Raw genomic sequence first — 18,271 nt, 5'->3', positions numbered from 1 at the left:
AGAAAGGAGGTAAGTAAGTATCTATAGTCGAAGAAACTATAGAGGAAGTGATAAAAGAATAGCTTCAGAAACAAGATTCGTATAGTCGACACTCATAATGACTTCGACACTCGTATCAGATATGTTTGTATGAAAGTCAGAAATGGGTACCTCCTTAGAAACTGACATGGTAACACCAATTTCGAGTGGAATAGAAACAATGGAGAAAATGGTGGTAGTTGGTGAAGCTAACGAAGAAATGATGGGAGTAGATACCTTCGGAGAAGTTTATCCCAAAGGAGTATCGGGTACAATCTCGCTTTCTGATGACTCGTCATGAATCACCAGTTTTCGTTTCTTGCTCTTCTTGGAAATGTGCTTTATTACATCCTCAACTCTTCTCTTTTTTGACTTTGGAGAGACAGGAACTAGTATTTAACGAATCTTTAACCCCTTTCGATTTAGCTGAGCCTTTTGTATGAATGAATGTGAGTCATCATATGACTTTCTCAATCTTTTCAAAATACCAGATTTTGAATGTACTAATTCCTTCGATGATTCAAGAATAATCAACTGCTTCTCTATCACATCTTTCTTCGAACCCTTTACTTTATCAGTATCATTTTTCTTTGGAAAGGTACCCTTTTTAGGGCTTTCAGAAATAATAGCAGCACCGTCACTCTTTTTCGATTTCTTTGAATGTTTTGAAGACCCTGCATCAACTTCAAGCAACACCCCAGTTTCGACATCAGGGTTGATAGTCTTCAAATAGTTTACCAACGTTGTATTTGTTGGATTACCTTCTTCAACATGCCATCTGGAATTCTGTAAATTGTAGGGAAAACTTCCGAATCATCCTCAACTGACTTTGGAAAGTGATACTTTGTAAATTCCACCTTTTCTTCATTATCAGGAACTTGAATTCCCTCTTTTTCATAAGTTTTCTCAAGAGTGAGACTCCAATACCTCGCACAAGAAATACCCTTCACCATATTAGTATTCTCCAAGCCTGTCACAAACTCCTTCCACAAATGACTCGCATAGTCAACATTGAGATCATAGTATAATTCCAATACCACTGCATAGACTTCAAGTCTTCCTTTGTCGAGACCAAAAATTCTTCAAGTTAGACCCCTAAGATAAATGCCAAAGAAGAAATTCCACATACAGGGTAATCCGGACTTCTTGAAGTCACTGATTTTTGTGAGTGGGGGCTGATGTCCCATCTCATTGAACATAAACATGATCTGATCATTGTTTGGTTTGAAGAATGGTGGAGAATTAGGGATATTCAAGAATTGAGTGAGCAACTTATTGGTCAGACGAATCCATTTCTCATTCACAAGATTAAAAGTAATCACAACTGTAGATTTGTTGTAGGAAGCAGTTGAAGCACCCATGGATAACCATATCATCAGAACTGTGGAAGAGTTGAACATAATAGTAGCAAGACTAGAATTTTGAAGAGCAACTATCAACATCTTCAATTCCTCAGGCTGTAGTGAAATATCACCCTCGACCTGCTAATTAGTACTTTGGATCTTCATGATTGGTTGTGAACGAACTTCGTCAGTAGAGGTATTTTGAGTAGCAGCCATTGTTGAAAGCTTGAAGAGAATTTGAAGAAATTAAGAATTAGGGCTTTTGTTCGTCGGAGAGTTTTTGAAAGCCTAGTGATCAAAGGAAAAAGAATTTCCTTGAAAATCGCACCACTAGCCATTATACACGCCATGTCAGATAAAGTACCTTGAAACTCGGAATATGTTGCCAAACAGTTACATCAAAACTGTTCGTCAGTACCATGTGGATAAGATTGAAAATCTTCAGCATGGTGGTTGGGCTCTTTCGTTTTTGGGCTTACAAACGAAGTCATTTGCCAGTTTTGCGAAATCTTCAGCCTGAGATGGATTCTTAGAACCTCAAGGATTTCGTGAGTGTAGTGTGCCAACGAAAAATTTGGATCTGTGATGTCAAAAATAAAATTTTGACAGGAAATCAGTTAAACCCCAGGCAAAGGTTACTTCGTTAATTATCAGGAGAGATAATCAACAGCTTGTGTGGTCTTCTGTGAATTACAATAAAAAACTTTTAGAGAAGTTTTGAAGGGCTTCTTTTACAAGGCTTCGTGGGTAGCTTAAAAACTTTGTTACATTTCATCCTTAAAATAAGGTGAGTATTTGCAACAGAAATCACTTGTTTGACCAGTGTAGTCAGTGACAAGTATGCTTTGGAAAATATTTGAAAGTGACAAAGGATAAGAATTGATACTCACACGAAAATCATATGTAGAAAATAAATTTTATAATTGGATCCTATTAGGAAACAAATGTCGTAGGCTTCGAACATTTGATCAAGACCACTCAAAACGAAAGAATATGATTTGGAGTATCAAAATTTTTGGTACTAAAACAAATGTTTTGTGAAAATCTGGAACACAGTTCCCCGTCAATTCCGTAATTGGTTAGAAAATTGGGTTTCACTTTTATCACGGCCTCATAAATCAAGATCATTAATACATAGTTTTGATATGTCTAAGTCATGATTAGATTGTTCAATGACCTCTTGGACATACGTCATAGTCTGTAAAAAGTGTTAGAAATTTAAGATAAAAAAGTTGGTTCAAGAATCGATTTTAACTCTGTTGTGAATGGACCAAACAGGAAACTCTTAACTCGTTTGGGAAGAGTACGGTAGCTCTGTTGACTAATGTGAATGCAAGCATTATCGGGAAGAAACTTTCGGAACGAAAAATTTCATTAAGGCTTTCTAAATTACACATTGAGTCATTGGAGTCTTAGGTCTACATGCTGCAACATGCTTCTAGGGACAACTTAACTAGTACAACAAAAATTTGAAAACATACCTTCCCTTCGACAAAGCAAGCATGACCCTCGAAAAATATTCGTGTGAATCTGCACTAAAGAAAGATCAAAGCAACAACAATCTTTTTGGATTTTATATTTTTGAAAAGAAAGAAAAATATTTTTTGTGATTTTATGTTTTTCAAAAATTAAAACAAATAACAAAAGAAAATATTTTTGATATTTTTTATTTTTTGAAAAGAAATACAAACAACCGAAAATATTTTTGCTTTATCGAAAATAAAGACAATCTAACGAAAATTTTAAGAATATACCAAACTAGCGAAATTTTTCAGCTGCAATTTACGAAAACGAAGCGTGTCGAAGTGCTTAACGTGAACAATAACCTCTGAATCATTCTGCACTACCTCTGAATCGACACTTTTTCTACTTCCTTCTTTGTCATTCTTTCGAAATTAGGCCTGAAACCGAACTTGTTTCAATCATGCCCAATCCTGTCAAAATTCTAACAAATAATTTTTCATCCAATGGTTTTATGAAAATATCAGCAAGCTGATCAGTTGTTTTCACAAAATGAACTTCAATATTTCCATCTTCCACATGATCCTTAATAAAATGATAACGAAGTGCAATGTATTTAGTTTTCGAATGTTGTACTGGATTATGGAAAATGCGTATAGCACTTTGTAAATCACAATACAATGGAATCTTCTTCATGCTACTTGCGTAATCACGCAATTGGTTCTAGATCCATATGATTTGCGAAGTGCAAGCGACAACTGCAACATACTCAGCTTCAGCAGTTGAAATTGCAACACATGTTTGCTTTTTCGATTGCCAACTTACAAGCTTCCCATCCAACAATTGACATCCTCCACTTGTACTCTTCCTATCAAGAGTACATCCTCCAAGATCCGAATCCGATAAAGCTTGAATGAAAAATCCTAATTTCAAAGGATACCATAATCCTAACAATATTGTTCCCTTGAGATAACGAAAAATATTTTTCACTGCAGTCAAGTGTGGTTCTCTTGGATTTGCTTGATACCTAGCACAATTACATACAAAAAACATCATATCAGGTCTACTGGTTGTTAGATAAAGCAATGGACCTATCATACTTCTATATAAAGTAAGATCAATAACAGGTTTGTCTAACGAAGGTGTTAGCCTTGTTCCAACTGCCATTGGTACTCTTAACATCGTGCTATTCATCATCCCAATTTTTTCGAGCAAATTTCTTGTATATTTTTCTTGATTGATGAAAATTCCTTCTCTGCTTTGATGAATGTTTAAACCAAGAAAGTTGTTGATTTTACCCATCATGCTACTCATTTCAAATTGGCTTTTCATTGGGCTTTCGAATTCACTAGACAGAGTAGGGTCAGTAGAGCCAAAAATAATATCAACTACATAAATTTGAACAACCATTAAATGATTCCCAACGTTCTTTCAAAAAATGTGGGTTCAACTGATCCTTGTTTAAATTTCGACTGTTTTAAGAAACCGATAAGTGTTGCATACCATGCTCTTGGTGCTTGTTTTAACCCATATACATCTTTATCTAAAATATAAACATGATCAATATGTTTTTCGTTAACAAAACCTGAAGGTTGTTCTACATACACCGTTTCTTCGAGTTCACCATTAAGAAATGCACATTTTACATCCATTTGATAAACATCAAAATCTAGTTGTGAATAACCCTTAACAACTAATCGTGCTTTGTTTCGAATAATATTCCCAACTTTGTTGGTTTTGTTTTTGAAAATCCATTATAATCCGACAATAAAACGTCATTAGGTTTAGAAATTAATCTCCAAACTTTGTTTCGTTCAAATTCAGCCAATTCATATTGTATTGCGACAACCCAATCAAAGTATTCCATTGCAACCTTAACTGTATTTGGTTCTATTTTGGAGATGAAAACATTAAACATGAAAAATGCTTGATGAGTATTTAGCACCTCATTCTTTTCACGAATTTGAGCTCTTGTTAAAACTCCATCTTGTGGATTTCCAATGACTTGTTTTTTCGGATGATTCCTTGTCCACTTTTCCAATGGTGGATATGCTGGATCAAAGTTTAAAGGTGCATCTTGGTACATCTCTTCATTTTCGGACCCTGCAACATAAATATTATCATTTAGGTCATGAAATTCATCATTTTGATTAAGATTTATTGTTTCATTATCATCATGCTCCCCCTTAGCAAGATTATATTTCTGATGCTCCCCCTCAAAGAGTTCATTCATACTGTTATTCTCCTCCTCGAAAGAATTCTCCCCCTCAACAGTTAAAGATGTAGTCAAGTGCTCCCCCTCCACGTGAGCATCTAGCAGGCTTTCGCCATTAACAGTTGAATTTGAGGTAATTGTCGAATCATCTGTATGTTTTGAAGATTCCGAAGTTTGATTATCAGCAGCATGTACTTCACCATCAACAACCCATTCTAGAACACCAAAAAATAAATCATAATCAAATTCAGATGAATTATATTCTTCTGTTTCATCAGTTGATTCATTAAGAAATTGTTTTTGTTCAAATTGTTTTTCAAGTTCTTTCACGAAGTAATCATCAAAAGTGAGATTAAACGTTTCTTCAACTTTACGAGTTCGTTTGTTTAACACTCTGTATGCAACCGAATTGTTCGAATATCCCAAAAATATTCCTTCATCAGCCTTAGCTTGTAATTTTGAAAGATTATCTTTGAGATTCATTATAAAACACCTGCAACCAAAAACATGAAAGAAATTGACATTAGGTTTTCGGTTATTGAATATTTCATACGGAGTTATAGTGAAACGTCTATGAATGAAAGATCTACTCTGATTAAAACATGCTGTTGAAATTGCTTCTGCGCATAAATATTGAGGAAGATTCACATATGTCAACATTGTCCTCGCCGCTTCGCAAAGAGACCTATTTCTTCTTTCGACCACTCCATTTTGTTGAGGTGTATAGGGCGAAGAAAAGTTATGCGAAATTCCTTTATTCGTTAAGTAAGAATTCAACACTTTGTTCTTAAACTCAGAACCATTATCACTTTTGATGTTTCGAACTTTCTTCTTCAGACTTATCTTAATTTTCTTGATAAATTCGATCATTGTTTGAGCAACTTCAGATTTTAACCTGAGAAAATACACCCACGTAAATCATGAAAAATCATCAACAATAACCAAAATGTATCGTTTCTTGTTAACAGTTTCAACAGTTGATGGTCAATAAAGTTCAAGATGAAGAAGTTCCAACGGTTCAACAATTTTCGAATCAATGACAATTGGACGCCCTCTACAATGTTGTTTTCCTTTTTCGCAAGTTGCACATAAAGTATCATTATCAAACTTTAACACAAGTAAACCTCGAACAAGATCTTCTGCAACCAATTTATTTAAATTTCGAAATTTTAAATGAGATAAACGTTGATGCGATAACCAACTAACATCTGTGTGAGCTTTCGAAAGTAGACAAACTGAGGGTTTTCCAACTATTGGTTTGATGTCGAGGATAAACATATCTCCATATCTTTTTGATTTCAACAATACTTAATTTGTCTCAACTTTTGAAATGATGCTTCCTTCTTCGTTAAACACAACTTGATTGTCAGTGCCCACAACAAGTTATGAAACACTTATCAAATTCTGTTGAAGACCTTCCACATAAGCAACACGATCAACTGTAAATTGACCATTCGTCACTTTGCCGTAACCATTAACTTGACATTTATGGTTATTTCCAAACTTCACTACACCAGCATTTTCTAAACTTCGAAGATCACGCAAATTCTCCTTCCTTCCAGTCATGTGACGTGAGCAACCACTATCAATATACCACTTCTCATCATATTGCTCATCACATAGCACCTGCAATCATTGAAAGAATTTAGGTACCCAAGGCTGTTTGGGTCCTTGGTTATTAGCTTGAAAGAGAGAATGAATTTTAGAATTTAAATCCCAGCTTCGAATTTTAGTTTTGAAAGAATCAATTAAGTCGACATCATCAATTAAAGATATCGAAATATAATTTTTTGATAGTTTTGGACTTTCACCAACTTTCATCTCATGTTTCGTAGATTGTCTTTCTTTTGAGATTGGTTGCCATCTTTGAACTAGATGTCACACCCCAAAACCAGAACAGTGGAATCGTTCAGGGGTGGAGGATGTCATGTAAAGTATCATAACATTGCAAAGTAGTAAACAAGCAACAACATCATCCATTGCATTAAATGTGAATTTTTAATACATGTGTGTTCTTTCATAGTAATTAGACACAAAAATGTAACATCCCAAGTTCGAAAGCAGGAAGTTGAAGGGTTCTAGGTGAAAATAAAGAAGGGACTCGACGAGTAGGTCTCTAGACTCGTCGATTCAAAGCGGGTGTCAGGCACGTAGTTATGTGGTCTGACTTGCCGAGTCGGCGGCTGGACGCGACGAGTCAGTGCTGGACGAGGAAAAACCCTAATCTTCGGGGCTGCACCCTTTTTAAAGGACTTAATGTCCTCCCCTCAGCTCCCTTAGCCCCCTGTGCGATTCAGAAGCCCTAGAATAGTGAGTGAAAGCGATTGGAAGCAAATTGGAGCATTGTTAAGTGTTTTGTGAAGATATGTTGAAGATCAAGAAGCTTGGGCCAAGGAGATTTGTGGAGATTCGGTTTAATTTTCAGTAGGAGGTCTTTTTGGAGGTAATGAATCGTTATCCTTGGCTTTCTCCTTTCAAGATCCATTTTTCATGGAAGTTTAGGGTATGTTTGGAGATGATATGTTAAGATCTTGGTGCATAAGTTAGATCTGGAGTTGAAACTCTAGATTTGAGCTCTATTTGGATCAAAAATGTAGAAAGCCCTTTTGGTTGCTATGCAAAAGCCATTCCCTATGAGTTAAGTTCCTTTCTAGCTTGGTTTTTGGTATTATGGGACAAGAAGTATGTAAAGGTTGCAACTTTAAGTTGCTAATGGACTATGGAAACCCAGATCTATTGTTTGGAGCAAAGGAATAGCTCAGTGACTCGAGATTATGGGAATACCCGAATGGACTTGGTGAGTCTGGGAGATGACTCGGCGATTCGGGCTATGGATCAGACATGAGTCACGTAGTAACTTGGCGAGTCACATGGGTGACTCGGCGAGGAGTATGATGATGAGCTTGGACTCGACGAGTTGAAAGAACAACTCGGCGAGTCTGTTGAAGATTGCCTTGGACTTGACGAGTATGTTGTTGGACTTGGCGAGTCAGGTCGGAGAACCCCAACCTCTTTAGGTTAAAGCCTTGGATTAAGTGAGTCGGTTGGCGACTCGGTGAGCCGGACATGATGTGACTTAGAGGTCATTGGACTTGGCGAGTTAGGTTGCGTTATGAGAGTTTTTTGGGTATGGGAACTTGACGAGTCGCCAAGGTGACTCGGTGAGTAGAGTCACCCAGGAAGGTTGACTTTGAATTTGACCAAGAGTTGACCAGTTTGACTTTCGAGGGTACTTTGGTAATATTGGTATTTATGGAATTGGTTCTTTGGTAGTGTTCTGTGGTGGCGATCGTGTCGGAGATCGGAGCAGCTTGGTCTTATCTTTTCAGTCAGCAATTGCAGGTGAGTTATCCTCACTATATCAATAGGGTCTAATGCACCAAGTCCGGCCCATTTAGTTGTTATCTTGGTTACAGTATGCTACATGTGGTTATGATCTGTTAGATTGGTATCAGAACAGACAATATGTTGTTATGCTTATGTGATCAGTTAGGATTGGTACGTTAGTGACCAGGTTAGGTCGATGCCTTGGTCATGAGAGATTGCTATGATTGATGATATGTGAGATAGTTATATTCGATATCTTTACTTGTACTGTTGATGTACTTATTGATCTGTTAGATCGGCGTCCTGGTAATTGGGACAATATTATGTCAGTAACCTAGTTTAGGTCGGTATCCTGGTATATAGGATGATGCTATGTTAGTGACCTGGTTTAGTTCGGTATCCTGGTAAATAGGATGATGCTATGTTAGTGACCGGTTCTGTGACACCCGATATTTCAACTTTATGTAATGACCTAAAAAGTCATAGTATTGTTGCTACCTTTGAAATAATGAAATTAACTTCAAAAATGAAATATGTAAAAGTCTTTATAAGAATATCTATTATGTTAGATATTCTGTCAAGGTTTACAGAAATACTAAGAACACTAAAATCCGAGTTACAACGAAGAAGTTAATGCCATTCTAAGAATTCCGACAAAACCGGGAACACCGATTAAACGAAAAACGCGAAGTTTCAATACAATAGCATTTAGCCTTAAGTATCTAGTTGAAAGTTATTGATAACATTAAACCGTGAGCGTACACAATAAGAACGTCCAAATCTGACTTCGTATGAGGAAGTTATGATTTTTCCAAGATCCTAATATAGCAGTAGACAGCTAAAAACTCGAAATAGAGCTCGAGAGACTTTTTACCAAAACAACCTAAATGAGAATCGAAGGACTCAACATTTGTAGCACAACGGCGAAGAGTCTGACGAAAACGGACATCAGATGAAGAAGTTATGGATTTTATATGGACTTTTCGTGTCCCGGCCCGTTAAAAATAAATAATTAAAAATAAAGTCAAAATTTGCCAATGAAGTCTAAACGAGAGTGCATATAAAGAACGTCGAAAATGGAGATCGTACGCGAAAGTTATGGATTTTATAAGTTCGGGGTCTAAAATTCGAGGCTGTCAGGTTTGCCACGACGTGGCACTGTTTTGTCACGACCCGGCAAGTGACTGAGGGCGTCCCATCAATGGAAGAGGATAGAATTGCTCCCCACGACGTGGCACACCCTTTCCACGATGTGGCACTCAAAAATACCCCCTATAAATAGAACTCTTGGGGTGCCGGGTTTAGGTGCTCCATTCTTCCCTCTCTCGTGCTGAAACTCTGCGGTTAAGCTCCCGAAGCCCTCCCGAAGCCCCGGTTTTCACACTCAAGTTCCGAAGGTAGGTTCTACTCTCCCGAGATTCCCGAGAATCCAGAGAAAATCGACTTTCACAAGCCGAAATTCTGCTCGATTTTCATCTCGTTTTCCCCAATCAATCAAGTGAGTTCATACCCCTATAAACTACACTTTCAAATGTTTATCACTTCTTTTTATACACTTTTAGGGGGGGGGTGGTGGGGGAAGTAGAAGAAAACACACGGTTATTATCGTGTGCAACATAAAGTTTCAATATATACTCTTTTCTATCAAGTGAATCATATGTGATTCATAACTACTACATGGCAACTTTTGTATGCAATATATATTCACGATAACATCTTGTCTGTTTGGAAATAAAACATGTTTATATATATATATATATATATATATATATATATATATATATATATATATATATATGAATCAAACTCTTTATTTATACTTTAAGTATATGTGATCATTTATGTCACTTTGGATGTTATACTTTACATAACAAGTGAGCATTACACTAGGATTTACTATACGAACGATACACACACTTTGTATTACTATAATAGGTATAGTTTACGAGGAAATCATGAACATTTACATACTAGAAATACTATATCAAAGAGATACTTTCATATTCAAGAACAAATGGACATTTTCATACGTAAATCTATTTTATACTAAGTTTTGTGAGACATTTCACGTACTTTCGAGTATGCATTTTAAGTCCTCTATTATATACCATAATCCCTTGTAGGGGGAGCGTGATACTTGTGTATAGATCTATACGGGATTGACAATCCCGCACCTGAGCTGTTAGCTACAGCTAGGCCGGCAAGCCTAGGGTGACAAATGTTATAACATTTCAACCCCTGAAGAACGTTGTTACAGGCAGTCTGGGTCATTAGTATGGTTATAAAACTCACATGGAGTATTAAGAACTTTTTGATTTACCGGGTTATCAAATGCCTTAGTGCTTTTATACTTACACAAATTCACTACTCTAGACATGAAAAACACGATTGCATTTCGGTGTTGGAACTCTTAAACTGCCACACACTTATGAACAAATATTGGATTTATAAAACAAAACCTTCAAAACAGTCGAGTCTTTGTAAAAGATTACTTTTATACTATTAGGAAATATTGGATTTCCTAGGAGTCTTTCGAAACATCTGCAAACAAATATCATTTGATTTTATTCAAACATTGTCACTAAATACTTATGAACTCACCAGCTTTAATGCTGACCTACTCTTTCAAAACTACTTGTATTTCTCAGGGATGTAGTAATACAGGTAAACTACTGCTTTTAAAGAAGGGACGCTGTGGCGTTAGCTTAATTTCATTTTGACAACATATTGAATTGATATTTTGGAACATGTAATACCTACAAATGATGTGACTTTTTCAATTATATATATGTTGGTTGTGTTTGCTTTCTTTACTATGTATTCAACTGTTTCGATACTACATGAAGTCAACCGCCCTCGAACGATTCCGCCGTTCAGGTTTGGGGGTGTGACAGATTGGTATCAAATCATTGTTTATAGTGAACTAAGTATATCGAACCACATAAGATATACAAACTATAAATGCAAAGGGACTCAAAGTCTCTAACAAAACATTTTTACACCTAAAACCTTGTTTCATTTAAATTAGATTGTTTTGGGTCGTAAAAGTACAAACACATGCATGCAACAATATATTTTTATGGTTAGAAGTATACAAGAGGTATTAAGACAAGTTGGACACTACGATTAGGAATCAACATATGTAATCGGATTTGGGACGAATATAGCCTGATCAACTATATTTATCCGAGATTGGACTAACATGTGTCGAGGAATGGTCGTAGTGAGCAACAAGTCAAAACTTACCAAAATAAACATTAGTATCAAACATACTAATTTAAATGCTATAGGAGTATCTGGTACGTACAATAGTCTAATCGACATGCTTAGTTTTACATGCTTCAAGTTTTATTCAAATCCTATAACGCTATTCTCGTATAGTCAAATGGCTGTATTCATTCCACACGGAGACCCCTACTAACTCATCCAAGGTAACGGAGGATGGGTCGAAGAAGATCCCGAAGAGGATGAAGTACCTATCGAGTTGCATGAAGGGGATGACTCTGGGACAGACTCAGAGCCAAAGGTAATCAACCCACCACCCGCACAACCTCCTGTGTTTATGAGAAACTTTCAGGGAGCGACTCCCGTTTGGGGAATTCACCTCCACCATTGGAGCCAACAACAAGGGATACGTCCTCCCTACGGCATGTGTCGGGATTTCTACGATGTCCGTGGCGGAGGTTCGGCCAATCGAGCACTCCTAGTCATGGTGGGCAAGCTAGCCAACCAGTCCTATCAATCCGGGGTTCAAGCTAGCCAGATTCGGGAAGTCAATGTGGAAGTACAGGTGCATACTTCTGACATCCGCCGGCTGGATAGGTTGCAGGATGACACCCAACTCCGCGCCGACGTGTTCCAAGCACAAATGATTGCAGCCCTCTATGAGCTGAGGGAGCAGCAAGCCGCCTTAGATAGGCGCCTTATGGAGGCAAAGCAATCAGACGCGGAGTCAAGCTCCAAGCGCAACCTATGTCACAAGTAGTGCTTGTTGATCCCAAAATTTTGATATAGAATAGGACCATCGGCTAAAAGTCTTACTTTCTTTAACTTCCTGTAATCGAAGACCTTTAGAAAGGTCAAAATTTTCTAACTTTGGATGTAACGCAACCATACGTTTAATATATATAGGTCATATCTCTGTCGTGTGTTAAATATGTGCATATCAGTCGAGTTCATGAGTTTGTTTATTTATTTTTCAAACTCCATTGGTAAATCAAACTCAAAGCCCTGCGTTGGTCAAAACAAATTCTCGAACTATTAAAAATAGTTAACTCATTGTCATTCAACTCTCAACCACCAAAACTTATGATCTTTTCTTTTTTCCTTATCAGCACGATGTTGCCCCGTAGATCTACACGTCGTGTCAACAATGCACCACCTCCACCACCACCCCTCTGACGACAGAAAATGCCGCATTGATAGCTGTTGTAACGGCTGCAGTAACAGCGACAATGGCCCAAATGAGTAACAATGGTTCTGGTGGGGGAGTCAATAGTTCTACGAATGGCCAACGTCAAGGTCATTCAGGGGATTGTACATACAAGGATTTCATGAATAGCAGACCCATTACTTTCAATGGGACTGGAGGGATAATGGCCCTATCATAGTGGATAGAGAAAACTGAAGCAGTTTTCGAGATTTCTTCTTGTCCAGAAGGGAGCAAAGTGAAGTTCGATGCCTGTACTTTCTCTGAGGGAGCTTTGACATGCTGGAATGGCCATGTCAATTCACTAACACTAGTAGTGGCTAAGTCTATGGGCTGGGAGAATCTAAAACAAATATTACTGCAAGAGTACTGTCCATGTGGCGAATTACAAAAGCTCGAACAAGAATTTTGGGGCCTTACTATGGTAGGATCGGACATCACGACCTATACCAATATGTCACACCCCAAAACCACGAACGGCGGAAACGTTCAGGGGTGGAGGACGTCATGTACAGTATCACAACAGTGTAATATAATAAACAAGCAACAACATCATCCATTGCATTATAAGTAAAGTTTTAATATATATGTGTTCTTTCATTGTAGTAAGACACCAAAAATATACAATCAAAATAAGAGACGAGACTTGTCTGCTCTGTCTTCTCAAAACCTGGCCTCCATACCTGTCTACTGATGACCTGAGAAAACAAGTTATTTTGAAAGCGAGTTTCAGCTTTAAAGCTGGTGAATTCATAATTATATAAGTGTCATTGCCTTGTTTGTGAAAATCTGTTATGAAGGCCATGTAAAACGTTAAATGAAAATGTTGATGTACGTATGAAAAACCCTAGAATATCCCTTATTTTCTATCAGCTTGAGATGTAGTCTTCTACCAAGACCCGAATGTTTTGTTTGTAAAATGATAGTTTTTCCTTTATATTGACTAGTACTAAAAGTGCTTAGTCTAACTCATCGTTTATGTGAATGTATCACACAATAAAGTAAACAGGAAAATGTACTACTGTAAGTGTTGTCACTGGGTACTAGGACTAACACAACATATGTAACTGTTATCCCAAGGTACTAGGGTTAACACGACTTATATATATAACCTAATGAACACCCGAAGATTATCCAATTGTCCTCTGTAGCAGCAGCAGGGCGGAGGAAGGGTTAGTCCCTGTAAAGGTACTCCTAGTATAAGTAATAACCGTAGGCATCCGTAGATGTTCATCACCCACTGTTGCTAACATATGGGTTCCGGAATGGTTAGTCCCGTCCATATATCCTGAGGTACTAGGGATAGGGCCCCATCTAGGTATCCCGAGGTACTAGGGATAGGGTCTTGTCTAGATATCCCGAGGTACTAGGGATATGCAGGAAGATTTACACAGAAGGTACTAATAAATCATGCTCGCAATTCGAGATATCAATATTCAAATAAGTATACACAGGTAAAGGTATCTACGTAAAGGTACTCTTGTAATGTGTTCATGTATCATGTAAGCATATGTAAAGGTACTCATGTATCAGGTAAGGTACTAGTAAAGACTCATGAATGAACTGACTCTTATGTGATTCCTTGTAATAGAAGTAATGTTTGATATCTTCAAATTATCCCTATGATAATTTACTGTAATGTAACTGGTTGATCATGTAGGTTTATACATTCTTACTACTCAAGGGTGTGGGAAACTAAATGAAAGATGTAAACTATAACATCAATACATACATAAGAATATAAATGTATATGCCTAGTTTAGTTCAAGAATGTAAAAATGGTTTTGTAAGACATCTTATGGGTTTTGAAAAATAATTAGAAATGACTTGATGTCATTTTAATAAACATTTCAAAGGTAAAACATTTGGTAACAATGTGTTTTTGATATGTAAAACCATTTTGTGCATCACATTTTGTAGCATGAGAAATCTGTTAAATGACAAACATAGTTATAAAATACATATCAATGATTAAATAACATGTTTGTTTCTAATTGTATTCCCCCCCCCCCCATTAAAGCATTTAAAATCATTTAAAATATTGATTAGGGGTATGAACTCACATGTAGTTGGTGATTGGGATGAACTGAACGGTATAGGATGACTAGGTGTCAAGCGAGGACTTGTACACACACTACGATCCTAATGAACATATAATCACACATATATGCATTCAATTAGTCTTAAATCACTAATTGATAAACTTAAGACATCCTAGACATAATAAACACTTTATATAAGTGTTTTAAGCCCTAAGGATTGCATCTAAGCTATTGTGGGACAAGGTACTTGTGTTTAGGGTTCCAAAGGACCCTATAACTGAGTTTACTCCTCATATACTAACACACATGGAGTTTACGGTTGTAAACTCTTGAGTTTACGGCCGTAAACTCCCACCCATGGGGTATTTGTGTGTTTTCAAGTCCCAAATGCCTTCTAGAATTACTCTAACTGGGTGGTTCCATTCTTGAAGGGGTTTAAGGTCTAGAAACACTCCATTTAGGAGTTTACGGCCCTGAGGCCAATCCCCTTAGAGTTTACGGCTGTAAACTCTAAGTATGGTGTGTTTTTGATGCTTTCAAGTCCTTTGCACTTGTGGTATAGGTTCTAGACTTTTATTCCACGAATATGAAGGCATTAGGCACACCTTGGTGCCCCTTTTAGGAGTTTACGGCCCAAGAACCATGTATTGGCCGTAAACTCACTTTGTTAAGTGATTTTGATGTGGTTCGGTCCCTCAATTAAGTGGGTAACAATTTCTTGTAAAGGTCTAGGGCTTTAGGTGTCATGAAAACACCCTTTTGTCCATTTCAAATGGAGTTCACGGCCTAAGATACACTTGGGCCGTAAACTCTCCTTTGTTTTTGTTCTTTGATGTGTTTAATGCCCTAGATTTAATGGGAACAAGTCTAGGTAATTGTCTAAGGCTTTAGGAGCCTTAAAAGTACCATTTAGTGTTTGAATTTGGAGTTTACGGCCTATGATAAACTTGGGCCGTAAACTCCCAAACTTGGGTGGATTTTGGTTGTTTTCTTGTCCCTAACATGCGTACATATGAGTCTAAGGCTTTAGGATAACACAAGGGTCGGTTTTGGCTTCGTTTCGGGAGTTTACCGCCCAAGAACACCTTGGGGAGTAAACTCCTAGATCTCATGATTTAGCCATCTAAATCATGTTATAAGCGTCTAATAAGCATTCTAACACTACTAGAAAGAGTTACTCAGGTTTTGGTATAAAAACCCGAAGATCCGTCAGAGAGAAAATGGCTTTTCTCTAGTTGGAAATGTGAATAATGAATAAATTTGGTTCAAATATCTATTTATAGTCCTGAGATATTTTGGCAGAAAATATTTTTATTCCAGAAACGATCTCTAATATAATAGAGTGTTGGAATAATAGTGTTGCACAAAAACCTAGTGCACCCACTCTCCTGATATTTCCTGAAGTGTAAACCCTGAATTACTCAAACTTACGCGAAAAAGTCTGAAAATTAACTGTGACTGCTATAACTTCTATTGAAGTGATATAGTTTGTACAGAATGGAAATTTCGGGTTGTCACACAATAGGTATAGTGATTTGGCAATCCTTTGCCCAGGGATGGTTTGTCTAGAGAGCAAGAAGATCGAAAGATACATCTGGGGATTGTCACCCCAGATTAGAGGAAGTGTTCTAGCTTCCAAACCAATCACCTTCGATAGCGCCAAACATTTGGCACAAGCTCTCGTTGACCACGGGCTCTGCCAAAACTTCACAACCACCGCACCGGAGCAACCCAGAGGAAGCAACAACAACAACGACAATACCAACAACAACAACAAGAAGAGGTTCTGGGGAAAAAGGAAAAGTCAACCTTTACAGAAACCTTCCAAGAAACAACAGATTGTGGCAGTCCATGCCGCTATTGCTCCCACTGCTGCTCCTGTTACCCCCACCCCAGTAAAGCGATATGCTGGGAACTTCCCGAAGTGCAGCAAGTGCAATTTCCACCACAATGGAAATTGTTGGGAGATGCAATGCAACAACTGCAACCAAAAGGGGCACCCTGCCCGTTTCTGCAGGGCACCGGCACGACCAATCACGCAAGTCCCTGGGGTCGTTGTGGGCCAGAGGTGTTATGGTTGTGGTGAGGCTGGACACTACAAGAGGGACTGTCCTAAGGCAAGGAACACTGGCGGCACGGGATGAGTGCTGGCAATAGGGCAGAACGAAGCAATAGCTGATCCCACGGTGGTTATGGGTACGTTTCTCCTCAATAACGTTTATGCATGCATACTCTTTGATTGTGGTGCGGAGAGGAGTTTTGTGAGTCAAAAATTCAAACACGTACTAAAACAGAACCCTAAAACACTCAATAAGATATTTACAGTAAAAATGGCAAACGGTAGAACAGAAAGCACGAACAATATGTACATAGGCTGCACACTAACTCTCGACGAACACTCATTTCAAATCGATCTAATGTCGATCACTATAAAGAGCTTTGATTTCATCATCGGTATGGATTGGTTAATCCTACACCATGCCGATATACTTTCTCACGAAAAGGCCGTTCGCCTAAATCTGCCAAACGGCGAAACTCTTGCTATTTATGGTGACAAACCCAGTACCAATTTACAAATCATATCTTGCATCAAAGCCCAGAAATACCTACGTAAAGAGTACCATGCCTTCTTAGCCCACGTGGTAGATAAGGAAAAAGAAACGAAAGGCATCAAAGACATTCCAGAAGTCTGCGATTTTCCTGATGTCTTTCCTTAAGATCTTCCCGGAGTTCCACCAGAACGTCAAGTCGAGTTTAGGATCGACTTAATTCCTGGAGCTACAGCAGTAGCCAAGTCGCCATACCTTCTAGCACCGGCAGAGATGCAGGAACTATCCATCCAACTGAACAAACTACTCAACAAAGGGTTGATCAGGCCGAGCTTCTTACCCTGGGGAGCACCAGTCCTGTTCGTAAAGAAGAAGGATGGATCTTTCCGCATGTGCATCGATTACCGGGAACTCAAAAAGCTCAATATCAAGAACCGATATCCCTTACCACGCATTGACGACTTGTTTGACCAACTCCAAGGAGCGAGTTTTTTCTCAAAGATCGACTTAAGATCTGGGTACCACCAACTACGAGTCTTGGAAGGAGATGTCCCCAAAACAGCTTTTCGAACTCGTTATGGTCACTACGAGTTTGTAGTGATGCCCTTTGGATTAACAAACGCACCGGCATTGTTCATGGACTTAATGAACCGAGTATATCTTTCATTCGTGGACAAGTTTGTAATCGTATTCATCGACGATATACTCATCTATTCAAAGACTAAAGAGGATCACGGTCAACACCTCCGACAAGTCTTGGAAACGCTAAGAAAAGAGAAGCTATACGCAAAATTCTCCATGTGCGAATTTTGGATTCGAAAGGTAGATTTCCTAGGTCACATTGTTAGCAAAGACGGAATACACGTGGACCCTTCCAAAATCAAAGC

This window comes from Lactuca sativa, chromosome 8 (genome assembly GCF_002870075.4).
Source record: "Lactuca sativa cultivar Salinas chromosome 8, Lsat_Salinas_v11, whole genome shotgun sequence".
Taxonomy (NCBI): domain Eukaryota; kingdom Viridiplantae; phylum Streptophyta; class Magnoliopsida; order Asterales; family Asteraceae; genus Lactuca; species Lactuca sativa.
The sequence above is the reverse complement of the archived record's forward strand: the minus strand, read 5'-3'. Positions refer to the sequence as shown.